Source organism: Marmota flaviventris, chromosome 3 (genome assembly GCF_047511675.1).
Source record: "Marmota flaviventris isolate mMarFla1 chromosome 3, mMarFla1.hap1, whole genome shotgun sequence".
Lineage (NCBI taxonomy): Eukaryota > Metazoa > Chordata > Mammalia > Rodentia > Sciuridae > Marmota > Marmota flaviventris.
In genome coordinates, this window is record NC_092500.1 from 146,360,036 (window position 1) to 146,377,098 (window position 17,063).

A 17,063-nucleotide genomic window follows, 5' to 3' on the forward strand; every position below is an offset into this window, starting at 1 on the left:
CTTTGTGTCTGAGGTATATGAAAAGACAATGAACTCTGTCATTCTAATTTACTGTCCCCCTAGTAATAGAAATGCCGAAGTGACTGGCACTGAGCTGAACCTCAGGTCTGAGGCGAGAGAAACCAGGAAGAACTCAGGTACGAGACAGGTTTGCACTTGAGAGCTGACCTCCTAAAATCTAACAAAACACATGACCTTGATAATGCCTTTGTAAAGGTAATAATAATCAAGGACAGAGGAATTCTTTGTCCCATACATATAATAACATTTTAGTGGGCCAGGGGTTGCAGGTTGTATTAGCTAAGGGTCTTTACTAATTAGTTAAGGGTCTTTAGTAATAATAGAATAGAAATGTCAGGCATGGATTTTCATAAGACAGTTAGGAACTCTTTAGAATTATCCAATTCTGAAATGAAAGTCACGACTGAAGTCATGTTTATCTGCCATCCAAGACCCTCTTGAATAGAGTCCAGCTTATCTCCAGTCACCTTGCGGTCACAATCCTCATGTGCCATCAGATTGGCTTAGTAATTGTTTCTCCAGCATATTTGATACATCTCCAATATCAGTCTATGTTAATGGCACTTCCTGTTGAAATGTCCTTCATTTCCTTCTCATTAAAAAGTCGCCCATGTTTGGAAGACTGATTTCACAAACTTTCTTATCCATGAGACATTCCTTCATTTCTCACCCAAATTGATTGTTTCAATAGAGGCTGTTGAAGCATCTGGATCATGTTATTGGTACTTTTCTTACAAAAATAGGGTTTTTTGTTTTGTTTTGTTTTTTTACTTTTTTTCTCTCTGTTGCATTATGAGCATCTTGAGAACAAGGACTATGTGATTCACACACACACACACACACACACATACACACATACACATGCACATATGTGTATATAGAGTACATATGTAAACGTGTAATACTTGTTGTCACTGGGATATGGAACATAGTGCTAGCAAGCAGGAGACACTATGGTAATTTTGTTCTTCATTACCATTGATTCTTTTATTTGATTAATACCATCACAGATACCTTTAACTTTGCTTTTGCCAAATATGCCACAGTGATTGTTGGTGTGTTTACTAGCTTAAAGATTTGTGGATACTAAATGGAAACATGGCTTAAAAGATAGCTGAAATATCTACCAACATAACTATGTTTCCAAAAAATGTTTTGCAGGGAACGTGCTTGTCAATCTCACACAGTTGCCTCTTTGCCTGCATTGTTTCACTACTAAATGAATTAAGCCTCATTAAACTCCCCAATTCTATTAATTGGAGAGCTCTCTTCAGTGTTGCCTGCTGGCTGAGGAATCCCAGTCCATCATTTTGATATACACAAACTTACATAGCGCCTCCTTTGTACCTAGTACCATGTATTGGTATGACATGCAAGGAAGTCTCTAAGCCACTCTGCCATCTGCTTGTTCAGAGTAAAAACAAACAAAACTACATACAAATAATAATCAGTGCCTAAAACATTTCTTTTGAGACCTAAAATTGTGTGAAATGCCACTGATGTGACCCACACAGTATCATTTCAACAGTCTCTTTGCTGTCAATGGCAAAGGAAGTCCGTCTGAGTAATCATCAGAGTCTAAATCTCAGAAAAATGGCTCAAGCCCAGCACCAACCTGTACAAATATTTTTATATGTTGAACACAGGATAAATCTTTTTTTCATATTTGCAAAAACAAGTGTGGGTATTATCCAAAAATAGCTGACTGTTAACTAGACAACTAGCCAGATCTATTATGCTCCATGTGGACTCTGGCTGGTGCGTCTCCATCTGTACAGCCTGCTGCCTGCCTGTTTTGAATTATGGAGAGCTGGGAGGGGAAATCCAAGAGATAAGGATTCAATGGCATAGGTTGCCTCTACTCTCGCTTTCATGGGGGAGATATTTTTCTCTTTTATGCTTCAACAGTGGCTGCTTATATAGGATTCCAACCAACCTCCTCACTTTTAAAGTAGTTCTGTGTGAAGAACACCTGACCTATAGTTTTCTGAGTACCAGGTGCAGATCTGATTACCTTCAGGTGTCCTAATGCTATTTGTACACATGTATTTCAGTTCTTTCCTGACCTATGTGTCTGTTTTTTTATACTTTAAAACTTGTGGAGTCTTATTTCTTTTAAACCATTATATAACACTAGGTAGGGAAGTGAATTTGTAGGTGAATCTTTTTTTAATTAATTTTTAAAATTTATATATGACAGTGGAATGCATTACAATTCTTATTACATATATAGAGCACAGTTTTTCATCTCTCCGGTTGTGTACAAAGTATGTTCACACCGATTCGTGTCTTCATACATGTACATTGGATAATAATGACCATCACATTCCACCACCATTTCTAACCCCATGCCCCCTTGTAGATGAATCTTAATCATGTACTTCCACATGATATTTGGTTTCAGCTATGAGCACTTAAATCTACAGTGTGAGTGGCAGTAGGGAAAGGTTTTAAACTCTTTCTAGCAGATGAAATAAGTCTTTTTAGGTATTAAATCATTACTGAGTTATTTTTAGTTTCTTATATTTTTTAGTGCCCCCCTGTCCCTGGTTTTTCACATTATATGTCATGGTTTTAACAGATCTAATTTCTTTTTTTTTCTATTTTGGAAGCAAAAAAATTGTAGCAACTGTTGACTTTTTGAAAAAATTTTCCTTTTTGTTCTGCACAGTTTATGAAGCAGAGATTTGAGAACATGAAACTGAGGGTTTGATGATAATGATTATTATTCCAAAATAGAAAATGATACCATTGGTATTGTGAGCTAATAATTATTACACTCTCTATCTTGTTCTTGATGGATACCTGCATTCCATTTAAAATCCAAATACAATAATGAGGAATTTCAACAACTTATATTATGAATGTCCTTGTCAGAAATCAGGACTCGTGTCCTTTGTGCTATGGTGGAATCACTGGGGAACAGTCCAAGATTGAGAATAGCAAAAGCAACTGCCTATACAGGATAGAAATTAGAAATGTGAGTCCAGGCTGCTGTTTTGAAGCTGAGGACTTTAAAAACATTGAATCTCGTGAAGAAAATGGAAATAATAAGTAGGAAAGTGATGTTAGGAAACAGGAACTAAGAATAGAGAGGATTGGCGAAGTGAGGGTGCGTGTGGAGCAGTGCTCAGGCACATGCAGATAATTCTGGACACTGTCTCTATGTCTCCTTTTCTCTCTGTTCTTAATTTATAGATCAGTCTTTTCCTCCTACCCATTCCAAAGAGAAGATCATGATAGAAGTACTCAATCAAAAACCCCTATCACACAATGTGTGACAGCCACTGAAATACACAAAATAAAATTTAAGCGTGGTAAAGGAAAGGGAGAGCTCTGCTCTGGGTTTCTGATCATGGGACCATTTCTGTAGAAATGACTGTTGGTTCTTTGAGATGACAAAGGTCTGTGCTCCTGCATGTTACTCCAGGGTTTCTTTTCTCCTATCATACTTAGGAAAATGTGCAATTGTTTCTGGAGCAGGAGGCACCAAACAACCCTGAAAAGAAAGTTCCCAGAGTTGGCAATGGAAGGAAACGAATAGTCTTGGATCAAAAATTGGGAAAATTGCAGTTGTGTTTTTTCTTTGGAAGACCTTGGTCCTAGCTCAATTCAATAAAAAAAAATTCTGCCTCTAATTTCAGCAGGAAACAATACATGGTTCACTGAAAATAATTTTGGCCTTCAAATCATATTCTTGTGTTAATAGATTGGACCCATTCCCTCACTCTTCAATCCTACATTATTGTTAACATTCATAAGATCATGATGGTAAATCTCAAGTATTGAGATTTTTACAAACCAAGTGCTGATAATAATCCTAATAAACACAAATTTACAAAAAACAATGCTGTTCATCCTACTGTGTGATACGATTAGCTGAAACTGTGTTGCCAGTTTGAATAAGAAACCTACTACTGAAACAACTGTTTGTAAATGATGGTATACTGAAATATTTTAAAATAGTTATATCTCTGTAGAAGTAATATAGCTTAAGTCAAGTGCATGCTAGTACAGAAATTAAAGCAAAGTAATGATTGCCCTTTCTAAAATACAGAGGTGCTCTTCACATGATGACCCTTACTGCAAGTGTATAGCATAATTTAATATCATGGTCCTCTAAAGATAATTTGACAGTTGTTATATTTTGAAAAAAATCACCCACATGTAGGCGGTCCAAGACTGATCCAATAAACCCTAGGCAGAGTTGTGATCTCTTCAACTTACTTGAATAGCTACCTACTACGTAATATTTGGTGGGAAGTCTGTCTGAATATCTGCTGGATGTTACTCAAGGAAAATCTCAGGCTAGTTCACATTCTGAATTTAATTATAACAAGTGTTGTCTTAAGGTGGACTTGACATAACCAAAATTTTTGAATAAAATCCTAGTGAGATGCACATGGAGAAAAGGAGCAATTAGAGTCACTGTGTAGAGAAATCCATCCTGCCTAGTTGAACTAAATAGCAACTAGGAAAAATGCTGATAGTGGCTTTATTTTAGTGTTTTTTAAAATTATTATTATTATTATTATATTATTATTATTATTATTATTATTATTATTATTGTGTGTGTGTGTGTGTGTGTGTGTGTGTGTGTGGTGATGAGGATTGAACCCAGGGCCTTAGGAATGCTACGCAAGTGTTTTGCCAGCTGAGCTATATCCTCAGCCCTTATTTTCATGTTGTGCTACACCTATGCAAGTGAGTTTATAAAACCATTCCAAAGATGAAATTTTTTCTCTCTCTTTTTTTTTTTTTCATCATTTAGGACACATCCTAGGCACCAAATAAGACACAGTACATGCCTGTCTGAAAAGTTTGTAGTTCTGTTCCTTTCTCTAGAGGGACTTCTACCCCTTAGCCATGAACAGAGTGTGCCTTTGAGCCACCTTCCAGTAGCTAAGGATCTGTCACTTCCAGGAATGCTTCACCCAAGTTTCATAGCTGGAAAATTTCTCTTTTTGTGTCTTTTCCCATATCCCTCTTTCCTCTCTGCTTCCTGTATAGACTAAAGCAAACAGATAAACTAATCATTAATAGCTGATAACCAGATTCTAGGTCATTGATTTGGGAGGGATGTTATTTTAATAAGGGCTGTTTAGAGACACAAATATTAATCTGGAAGAATAAATAATTAATGCTCAAACTTATCTGTGGTAAGATACTAAGAGACATTTTGGGGGCAGGGTATGTTTCTGAAGCCCCTTGAAAAGCACCTTGTTAAAGACCATTTGATCTGTATATCAAGCTACCTCTAATTATCACACTTAGAGGAAGAGGTCAAATTTGATGATACAATACGTTAATTTAAAGGAGAGACCCTGAAACAAAATGAATGGTTTGAGGTTGTAATATAACTTTCATCCTGCAAATTCACAAAAGAATCTGAACTTGTTAACACATAAACCATCCAAAAAGTATACAATATTGGCAATAAAAGCACGAAAGTATAATACCTTTAAAAAGAAACCCTCTTTTCAAACACTGCTAGCCAGAGTGCTCTGCAGATGAAAAGCAGGGAGCGACTTTCTCTTTATTATAGTCACATACTCGCCCTCAAACATTTTTCTTTTGAATGGGCAGAAATGAGTTTTCTTTTTTAAAAAGCCGTATTTCAAACAATGTGTTTTCTTGTGATAAGAGATCTGTTTTAATGTCTTTACAAAAGAGAACCTTCAAAATGGCATGTTACAGGGGGAAAAAAAAAAGTTAGGATTACAAACCACACTGATTTTAAAAGAACCCAAAATTCTGTAAAAATTGTTCCACCCCTGCCAAGTTTTTTTCAGGGAGATTTTCTTTCCCCCCTCAAGGAGATTTACATTAGAGTTACTTGTTAGTTAGTACTGCTTTGTGAATAAGAACCCCCAAAGGATACCTTTTAAAATTTCTCAAAACCTAGCTCTCACTATCTTTTTCTGTTCATACAGGGAAAAGTCAAATTAATGTATTTTCTTCATAGGAATCTCCTCTACATCAATATTGCTTGGGGAATAATCAATTACCAAATCAACTTTACTATATTTTCTTGGTGCATTTTCTCCCTGGGGTAAATGTTTTTCTTTAGCATCTTGATCTTACAGCATCGTAGTAGATGTCCTCTCACTTAAAATTTAAGAACTGTATTTAACCTATGTTTCTCACTTAGCAAAACTACTTGAACAATATTTTAGAGTTATTCTGTAATGTTCTAGATTTAAATTACAGTGTAATAATTTATGCATGGTGTATGTAGTGACACCTGGCCCTCGGTCTCTTGTCTAACAATATACTAGACAAGAATTATTACTTCATAATTCATACCCTGTCATGTCTTATTGCTTAATTAAAGCACAACCTTCCTCTACATGACAAGCAATTGGACTGTTAACATTATAGATGATTATCCAACCTAACATATTTTATTTTTACAGCTTACTCTTTTTATATACATAGGATACTCATTTCAGGTATACTTACCCCTGAAAACATGAAAAATCTCTTTTGTCACTTGCTTTGTGTATATTGTACAAATTCATGGGGAAAGTGTTATGTGTTAGGAATTAGTAATTTAGATATAGAAATAATAGTTCCATATCCATAAAGCAATATAATCCATGTGGGATGGCACCTGAGTGTTAATATTATCTCTGTTCTATAATTGACTAAATTAACATTCAGTAATATGCTTATGTGCATGTACTTGTAAAATAAATGTAAACTAAAAAGTGCATGGGTTAGGCTGTACTATTGAGTTACAGTTCCAGTTCTTTTTAAAAATTTATTTTGAGACAGGATCCCACTAAATTGCCCAGGTTAGCCTGGAAATTTTGATTCTCCTGCTTCAGCTTCCTGAGTCACTGGGATTACAGATGTGCACAACTGGCCTCCTACTTCTGAGTGCCAAAGTTCTTTTATTCTACAATTAACCACTTATGTGATCACAATCTAGAATTTTTATTATAAATAACTGAAACATGTCCATTACTTCAATTTTTAGCATCACATTCCTTAACATCCACCTCCTGCTATCATTGTAACTCCTTTGCTAGAGGACTCAAGCCCATCCTGCAATTGTACCTATAGTGTTTTGATCTGAACACCATGCTTCTGTCTCCCACCCACTTGTTTATCTGCTTACCCAGTTCAAATTCCACAATCCTGCAATATAATCACTCCCTTGAATACATGGGCAATTCAGTTGCCCTAATCGAGATTCTTTTTTGTTTGTTTGTTTAAATTGGTTCTTTTTGTTATACCTGACAGTAGAATCTATTTTGATATAATTATACAAGTATGGAATATATCTTAATATTTACCTGGCAAAATGCCAGCCTCTGTTAAATCTGACCTTGAACCCCTTTTCTTCTGCACTGCACAGTTGAGTGTGTTGAATGAAACCACACAACCACCAGGACTGGTCTCACCTAAATCTGTGAACACCAATCTCCCCATGCTACTTTTATGCTTCCAGATTTTTCATATTGCTTCTCCACTGTTTGCTCCCCACTTCAATCATTGTTTCTTTATTTTTTTTCAGATTTTTCTATCTTCAAATCTCTTTCAGTCTTTACTCTAAACCAATGACCTTGCTTATTGCATTAAAAATAAATAAGTAAAGTGGGGAGGTAGTTACGAAGGATTTTCTACAATCTCTCCACACCCACCTGCCTCTCCCCATTGGTGCTTCCTTACTCCAGTTTCTCTGGCTCATTCCTCCACTTCTGCATAGGCTTGGTTTCCTCTCATGTACCTGTGAAGAACCTCAGAAGTTCTCTATTTTTGCATCAATTTCCCCAATTAGTTGACTCATTCTTTACAAATGTGACTCATTCTTAAGGAAAAAAAAGAAACCACTTCCTTTCTCCCTTCTGCCTATGTCTACCAACTAATTTTTTATGCCTATTTCTAGAAAGATCCCTTCAAAGAGCAATCTGTACAGATTATCCCTGATTTCTTTTTTTTTTCTCTTGAGCCCAGTTCAGTTCTATTTTCTCATCTACTGCACTGCCCCATCAATGATCTGACATTGCTAATCCAGTACAATTTTCATATTCCTTGGTAAAAGGATAATATTTTACAAATGGTTTTCTGATTTGGCTTCCAAGATGCCAACCTTTTCTTATCTCCTTGGCTATTCCTCAGAATTCTCAGTTCTTAATGTTGATGTTTCCATGTGGAAGCCCTTGATCTTTCTTTCTTAACCACAGTCACTCCTTTAGGGATTTCACTCAGCCACATGATTTCAGATGTCATCCATATGCTTAGAATTCCTAAATTCTTCCTCCAACCAAAATGTAAAGTATGCACTCAGGTCCTTTGTGCTGTTTATCCAACATTTCCAATTAGCCATCCTATAGCCATCTTAAACAGGTCCAAAATAAATTTCGACCAACCTGTTCTACCAGTCATCTTGGTATTAATTAAATTAAAACTCCATCCTCCTAGTATCTCAGACCAAAAACTTTGGAGTCATCTTTGACTCTTCCTAACCCCTCATCTCATTCCAATCCTCTAGCAAATTTTGTTAGCACTATCTTCAAAATGTATTTGGAATGTAAAACCACATATTATCACTTCCTTCTCTATCATCCTAGTCCAAACCACCATCACCCCTTGTCTAGATTATTACAACAGTCACTTAACTTGACTCTCTATCTGCCCTTCCTCTTTTTTTCATACATCCTTAACATAACCAGGAATACACTTTAAAAATATACATTAGTTCAAGTCTTATTTCTCCTCAAATTCCTTCTATATTCTACATCCAGAAAAAAAAAAAAATCTTTAAAGGCTACTCATCTTACAGAGATAAAAAATGAAAGGCTGGTACTAGGATTTCCAGTTGTCTGTCTGATTCTTCTGTTGCTCTTTCCTTTCTGTCCTTACATACTCCGACTCTCCTGGCCCCTTTGCTACTCTCCGCTACTAGGATGGTCTTTTTCTTAGAGGCTTTTCATGCTATTCTTTCTGTGGGAACTCTTTCCCATGATAGTTATGGGTTCTTCTCCTACCCTTCTTTAAATCTTTGCTCATACATCTCTTCCTCAATAAAACATTCCTTAATATAGTGACACCTCTAATCATTCTTCCCTATTTAATTTTTCTCCATAGTATTTATCAACCCCCAACTTCCCCCCTCTTTTATTCTCTCTCTCTCTCTCAGTTACTCTATTTATAGTGTTTTCTTTCTCGCCACAAGAATGTCAGGGACAGGAGGTCTTTTTATCTGTTTTGCTGGTGTTACAATCTTAGCCCCAGAAAGAGTGCCTGGTACATAGAAAAACCTAAGTATTTGATAAGTGAATGCATAAATGATAGATATTTAAAGGAATATACATTTCTATAAAAAATTAAGAAATTATAATTAGCAATTATTTTAGAGAGAGACATTTGTGAATTTCTATATTTTTCCTTAACCATGTCCATCATTGTGTTTCCACAAGTTAAAAATATGATACTACAAATTATATTGGCAGACGTTACAGAATATTATAGAACATTTAAAGCTTTTTTCTATATACTTCTGTTTTTCGCAAAGTAACAAATGATGTTTTAAATAAATTCACACATTCTTTAAACTTGCTATTAAAGTTACAAGCAAATAATTAATGCAGAGATCAAACAGGAGAATATTAATGAATTTCCAGGCTAACTGGACAGCCCTGCTTCTAAAGAATTATGTGATTTCTAATAAAGAAATAAGATGCCTAACAAATGACCAAAGCAATAAGCACAGGATAAATGTTCTGTTTTGAAGATCTGAGGAGTTTCCTGAGTTTTAATTATATTATGTGGGTGACCAACAGGTCTCTTGCTATGTTCACTCGTGTATCAACTAATAATAATATGATTGTGATGTAATGTAGCATTTGGAAACTTGGATCTGGTAGTGCATGTTCAGAAACAGAATAGAGTAAGAGCTGATTTTATTGGATTGAGTGATAGGCTATTACGTTAATGGTTCCATTCGTGGCAAGGTGGCCCTTGCTCGTCATAGTGCTGACTGGGCTTCATTTGGTAATGACTTATGGTTTTCTGTCAGGCGTCAGCACTATAATTACCCAACACACATGAAGAAGAAAGTTGGTACTGATTCAAGTACATTTCACCAACTTATATCCAGAGGCATCGCCAACATAGTGTCGTTAAAGTATCTTAAAGTTTTCTGTTAATGCAATTAAAAATAAGCAAGTTCAAGTAGAATTATCTGCCAATGTGAGGAACATATGGTTACTTTTTCTACTAATAAATATTTCTACAGATAGAAGACTAATGAAGCACACAGTAATACTGCCTTTTTATGATTATTAAATACATAAATTCTCAAGAGATATGAATAGATTTAGGTCATTTCAAGCATAATTTCATAGAAAACCACTTGGAGTATCACACCTTAGCATATAATCTAGAATGAAGTGATGTGTTAAGAACATTCAATTACAAATGAACAAAGCAAACACTTTGACTTTTTGAAGTATTTCATGCTCCTTGCACTTAAATAATTTTTAAAGACATGTTATTTTATTTTTATTTTTTTTTGTATTTCACAGGTCTTTATATATTTTATTTGGGTTACTGTTAGCCACCAAATTATAAAAAAGGTAATTCAGCAAAGGCATTCCATTTCTATTCCATTTCAGCCATAGTGAGAGGATTTGATGTTAAAAGCATTTTATATTTTTTTATGTCATCATCAGCTCAGGATTTTCTGATATCTCTCAATTTTTTTTTCTCCACTTCAGGTTTTTCTCACAGGTAATAATAAAGCGCTTTTGCTAGAAATGTAGCCATCATGTGATGTTCTTCTTAAGTGAGACTCCATATTTTCACCATTTGAAACAGTAGACACAGCACAAGCAGTGGGGTAGAAATGAGGCAGTGTGGAAGCCACATATTGTCCCCAATATTTCAGTCTTCAAAAGTCTTAAAAAGCCCTTTCTGATTTTTGTTACTGGTGGCCCCCCTAAATATTTTCTAACTCTAGTTCTGTCTCCTTCTATCAGCTTTTTATCTCTACATTTTTTTTTCAGTGTTAATTTGTTGGAACATTTAGGTTTGGTCAATTATCCATTATTTCTAGAGCTTCTGTGTCCTCATTGGTACTTGTTCCTTTTGTTTCCACTCTTTGTTTTTCTCAATTCTATTCCTTAGGATGTATCACTTTATGTTAATAATCTCTTAATTTAGTTTTAAGTTTTTATTCCTTCTCTCCTTAAAAAAAATTATATGGTAAACCTTCAGCCCTATTTATATTTTGCCTGAGTAACACATAAATTTTTAGTGATATATTTTTAAAATAATTGAATACCCTAAAATTCTTTTATTATTCATATTTATCTTGAAAATAATTGAAACAGTGGGTTTTTCATAATAGTTGAGGTATCAAAAACTCATCATTAAAAACTTAAAATATAGATGGGGGAAGTCTAATATAATAAATGTACTAATTTTTAGCAAATAGCCCTGTCTCTGAATTTTATTTTAGAGTAATAAACTACCTAGATTGTAGCAAGTGGTTTATTAGATTTCATGAAAGAAGGTGTCTTAGAACACATATCAATTTCTTTCAGAATGAAATAAACCTAAAAGAAACATTTCAGTATGGTCTTTGACTAAAACTGGGGATTAGGTATGTTTATAATTAGGTAAATTTCTTAAAACTAAATTCAGGGACCAAGATTGGATTTGATTTCAAACAATTTCTTCATAGCATATGCACTGGTTGCTATGCAACACAATTTAATATCAACAAATGATGCCAAGTTGATTTTTACATACTGTAATTGGCTTTCAAGTCTCACTGCTTGGAAATTGTAAAGAGAATGTGATTATTTAAATTTAAATGGCTATCTTAAAAATGCTAATTTTTATAATTAAAACAACAACAACAACACAAAACCTATAACTTAAAACTGAAGAAAAGAACCACCTTCTGTGATAATAAATGTGCAACAGCCTGGAAAGTTCCTTTCCCACCCTTTGGGAGGGCATAGAACATATTGAGATAACTTTTTATGCTGGTCTACTCACCTAGCTTCTCTGATGAGTTGGCTGAGGAAAGCCTATATAGAGGCAGAGCTCAATTAGTGTAATTTATGTATCCTTGGACGTCAATCATTCCTGTTGAGAGGTGGGACTCGCAGGCTCTCAGTGCATTAATTAAGAGCTCATCTCAGCAGAGCCATCTTTCTACCTAAGGACCAAAAAGAAAGTTTTAATTAGATTTTTAAAAGCAAGTATGTCATATATGAAAGCAAGTATAGTTCTTTAGTTGGTAGGAGAGGCAACAACTGGAAGGGAATATTCCAAACAATACAAAGGACACCAATTCTCAGTGATCTGTGATGTTAGGAGGAAGAGAAGGAACATTAGTCTGAAACCCAGGTTTCCACCCTTGGACAGTCACTTCATGGAAATCACGGAAGTTTCAATTCTGTTGTTTCATTGCCAACATAATTATTGGACCCCTGTCTAATTATTGATGCAGAGCTGATGCTGATCGAGTGCAATTACAACGTTGAGGACAGACAGTATTTTTCTCTGATGACTGGCTTTTTTGTTCCAGGCCAGCTTCTGACTGAATATGCAATGGACAATACAGTGCAAGTTCAGCAAAAGGGAGTGAGGGAACTTGCACAACACATCAATTTCACTGGTTCAGTGATGGAGGGAGTGCAGTGCCATTGCTGGCTAACCTAAAAACACAGGGACTCCAGAGAGGTAAAAACTAGCTGGGCTCACTGGTGTCAGCTGCTTGAGAGAGGCTGTTCTCCTGGAATGGCTTTTGTGAGGCCATCAAACATACTCCTTAGGGCTCACTTGGGAAATAATAGATACATTATTGATTAAAATATTTATAAATTAAGGGAGGGAAAACAAATTTTAAAAGCTAGTTCAGATTCTAGAAGGGAAATATATCTCCTAATAGCAATTAACCCCTCCCCCTCCATAATTAAGGAGTGGGGGTCAGAATGCATGCTTGGGAGAACAAAAACAAAGGAGTTTGCCAATACCAAAGAAAAAGCAAAAAGTGTAAACAAAAGGAGAAAAAAAACCCCCAAAAACCAAACAGTAGAAACATTGCTATACATCTTAAGAATAATGAGTACATTACCTAAAGCTAAATATTCCCAAAAAAATCAGCACCAGAAAAAGCAAAAGATACAAATTTTCTGCTTTTGGAAAGGTAGAGACAATGGGGAAATATAAACCCAAGCACAATGAGCACAAAATAAATGATGTAATAATCATGAGGGTGTTTCTAACAAACAGGACTGGTACAATGGGCAGATGTTGCGGAAAGCTCTGCTCTCTGGTTCAAAATAACAGAACGTGTGTCCCAGTGTTTCTCATTGCCATTATATTTCATTTTGTTTTTCTAAGAGAGGGTGGTTAGAAAAGCCAGTTACTGTACACACTATAAATTTGCCACCTAACTAGCATATCTGACACGTACTGAATAACAGCAACAAACCTGACAAAAGAAACTATAGATTTTACAGGTATATGGTTTGTGCACTATGTTTCTAAATGATAGTGTACAATGAAAACATTACCGTATAGACAATTTGTCAGAAGAATAAAGCTGGAAAATTGTAACCCATCATTTATGTTAATGTTCATAAAGATATTTTATAATCCTTTCTCAGCTCTTTCCCCTTACATATTTTCCCAGTTATTTTGCCTCATTTATTGTGCTGTATAATGTTTATTGCACAATACATATAGTAGCACTCCCCAGATACAAGTTGGCAATTGTGCTGGTTACACCAATCTTGTGTGCCTGATAAATTTATGTAATACAACATCCTGCATTGAGGGCCATTATTGTGTCTTTCAATGCATCTTTTTATTTGCATTTAAGCCAGGGTATATTACAAAGTCAAATTACTTCTTGGGCATCTTGTACTCAAGGATTACCCAATGATGATGTTAACACATACAGTATTATGCCTTATGATTGTGTGCAATTTGTTTACCTCAGGATATTTAGTGCAGTTATTTTTAAAGGAGAAAAACATGGTATGTCTCTTCAGGTGTTGTCACATCCGCCCCTGAAGTAGTTACATTTAGACTTATGATCTGAAGGCTCTTTCCAGTAACATTGACCGTGGCCATTCCTTTACACACTTTTCATCAGTCCCTTTGGGCCATGTTTCTTGAGTAAGAACATGGTGGAAGAAATAGGCTTCAGAGCAGACACAAAGTTTTGTGATTTTAGCCAAAGATATGAATCTCTTTACCGCTTAATTTTACCTTTATAAGAACCCAACTTTAGGATTTTTGGATAAAATCCTTTTCCTGAATGTAAATTTGGCTAAGCAAAGGTTCAGGTCAGGTTATAAGAGGAACAGCACATTCTACAAGGCTTTGTGAATTGCTCTGAAATTCATTGCTGTGGTGCCATAGTATTGTATTCCCAGGAAGCTACCTGGCTCTATGTTAGAGATGATCAGCTTATGGGAGACCCGAGTTTACCATTTCTCATCTCTCTTTGTCCTCACATATTATGGGAAACACACATATGTTTTCAAAGGTTCTTGGAATTTTGCACGTGACATTGTTTACATTGTTTCTTCTCCAGAGATTGTTTTTTCTTCTTCTTCTTCTTCTTTTTTTTTTTGGACACAGGTCTCCCTAAGTTGCTGAGGTTGGCCTTGAACTCACAATCCTCTTGCCTTAGTCTCCTGAATTGCTGGGGTCCTGGGTATGTGCCACTGAGCCCAGTTTTCCTCCAAAGATTTTGATGATTTTCCCCTAGTTTTTGTCAATATGGCAGAGATTGTTTTTGTATCATTTTAATGAACTTGAGGTTTACAAAACAGTGAGTACACAGAGTGACAGAATGGAGGTTGAATCTGTTTCTATTCAGTTTTTATTTGTTCATTTAAAAAAACAGCACAACAGAGTTGGTATTAGGGGTTTTCTTGATGGTATTTGGATATATGCATTCACATAAAGCTATATGGCTCTGGATAGCAAAGATCAGAGCATCTATTCATAGAATGGTTTTTACTAGGCAGACCAGTAAATTTTTTTGAACTCTTAGCTAATTCATTTACTGAAATCAGCCAAGCTAGTATATATTAATTTGCCACATTTTTAAATACTCATGGGACTTATATCCAAAGGCAAGCTATAATGAAGCTGTAGATAAAATGACCCAGTTCTATGTTGTCTTATCACTGATGATTAAGTGTGGAAGAGTAGGTTTATTGTCTGACCTCTTCTACTCTTTTCAAGAAATTATATTAGAAGGAAGAGAAATTTCTCATTGAACATGTTATGAGAAAAAAATAGGCATTAAATTAGAACTTAGGGTTTAAAAATTCACGGAGCATAAATAGCATACACTGGTACTTCCAGAAGCCTTTAAATAACAAAAACACATCTGAGTTTATTTTATAATTCAGATTGATGATTGTGAAATGTGTTATCAGATAATTTATTTCTATTAATGAAATTTCATACAACAGTGTTTATAGGCATTAATTCAATCCAGTGCCAGGAAAAAACCAGGTCCTGCTATAGTACCTCCTAGAATATATAGGTTTGGGAATAGGACTCGGTTAGGAGTTGCAAAATCTACTTGTTTAGATATTTTTTTCCCCTGGGCAATATAGGAGAGATGTATGGGTGGATTATCAGTCTTTTATTTTTGACATTTATTACTTAGATTTAATGCTGAGATATTTTAGTGTACATGAGCCTAGAGGTTTTTTGCTTTGATATGTTTATAAGACAGAATAATAAATAAATGATGATGTAGTCCAGTGTTAATGTCAGGTTGAAGTAAGTTTTGCATTTTTAAACCTTTTCCCATTTCTGATAGAGGAAAAATGATTAGGGTCTAGTGACTTAATGTTCACGTTATTAGGAGAATAATCCTTAGGTTTTATGGGTATTAGGTTATATAAGTGATATCAACTATTATCTACTTGTATGGGATGTTAAAAATGCCACATTGTTTTCTTGTAATTAGTTTACCAGCTTAATAATAATAAGATAGGGGTATAAGTAATGCATTATTTTAGGAACAGGTTCTAATGTAACTTTTGGATTAAAATATTAACCCCTTATAATAAAAAACAAATTGGCAATAGTCAAACTATCAAGCACATTTTGATAGGTGAAGTCATAGTGGTTAAATTCATATTTATTTTAAAAATAAAATGTTTGTTTTATATACTAAGCATTTGCATTTCTTGTAAAGTTTATACATGGATATATTAGCACATATTACTCATAACTATTAATTGTATCTTTATTAATTTAAATGACTTTCTTTTAAGGAACACCTGAAAGCAGAGAACATTTAATATTCAACAAATTTTCAATATTTCCAAATAATCTTGTAAATGCCATGAAATTTGAAAAGCTTTGCTTATATGAGGCTCTTTCCTTGAAGTTCTTGCAGAAACTATACACAGGAGATTTTTAAAGAGAGTTTTTTGGTTATTCCACATTCCATTTCCACTCTCTACCAACAGTTAAGGTGTATTTCTCATATTACCAACAACTTAAAACAAGGGAACAAATAGTAGAGAATTTATTTTTCAGTGCTCCAGAAAATCTTAACTCTTAGGGTATTTTTTTTTTTTTTGGGTGGTGCTGGGGACTGAACCCAGGGCCTGGTGCATGTTAAGCAAGTGCTTTACCAACTGAGCCCTCTTAGGGTAATTTTTAAGCAGTTACATTTTCATGTAAGAGCAAATCTCCTCAAAAATTGTGTGCTAGAGTCATCATCAGATAAACAACAAATCCTTAATTGAATGTAAGTTCATATATATGAATATATATATATATATACATATGTGTATTTTTAGTGCTGAAAATTTTTTTTCAACTTCTTTGTTAGTGTTAAGGAATGTGTGTATATGGTTATGTGGGTGATATTAGGCAGGCTCGATTGATTCATTCACATATAGATTTATTTACTGAATTTTGTTGAACCCCTAAATAAGAAGCCAGTGCTACTTGTGGACTGGTTTTACAGAAAAAAATGAACGTAACAGATGAGGACCCTGACTTCGTTAAGCTGCCATTTTAGTAGATAT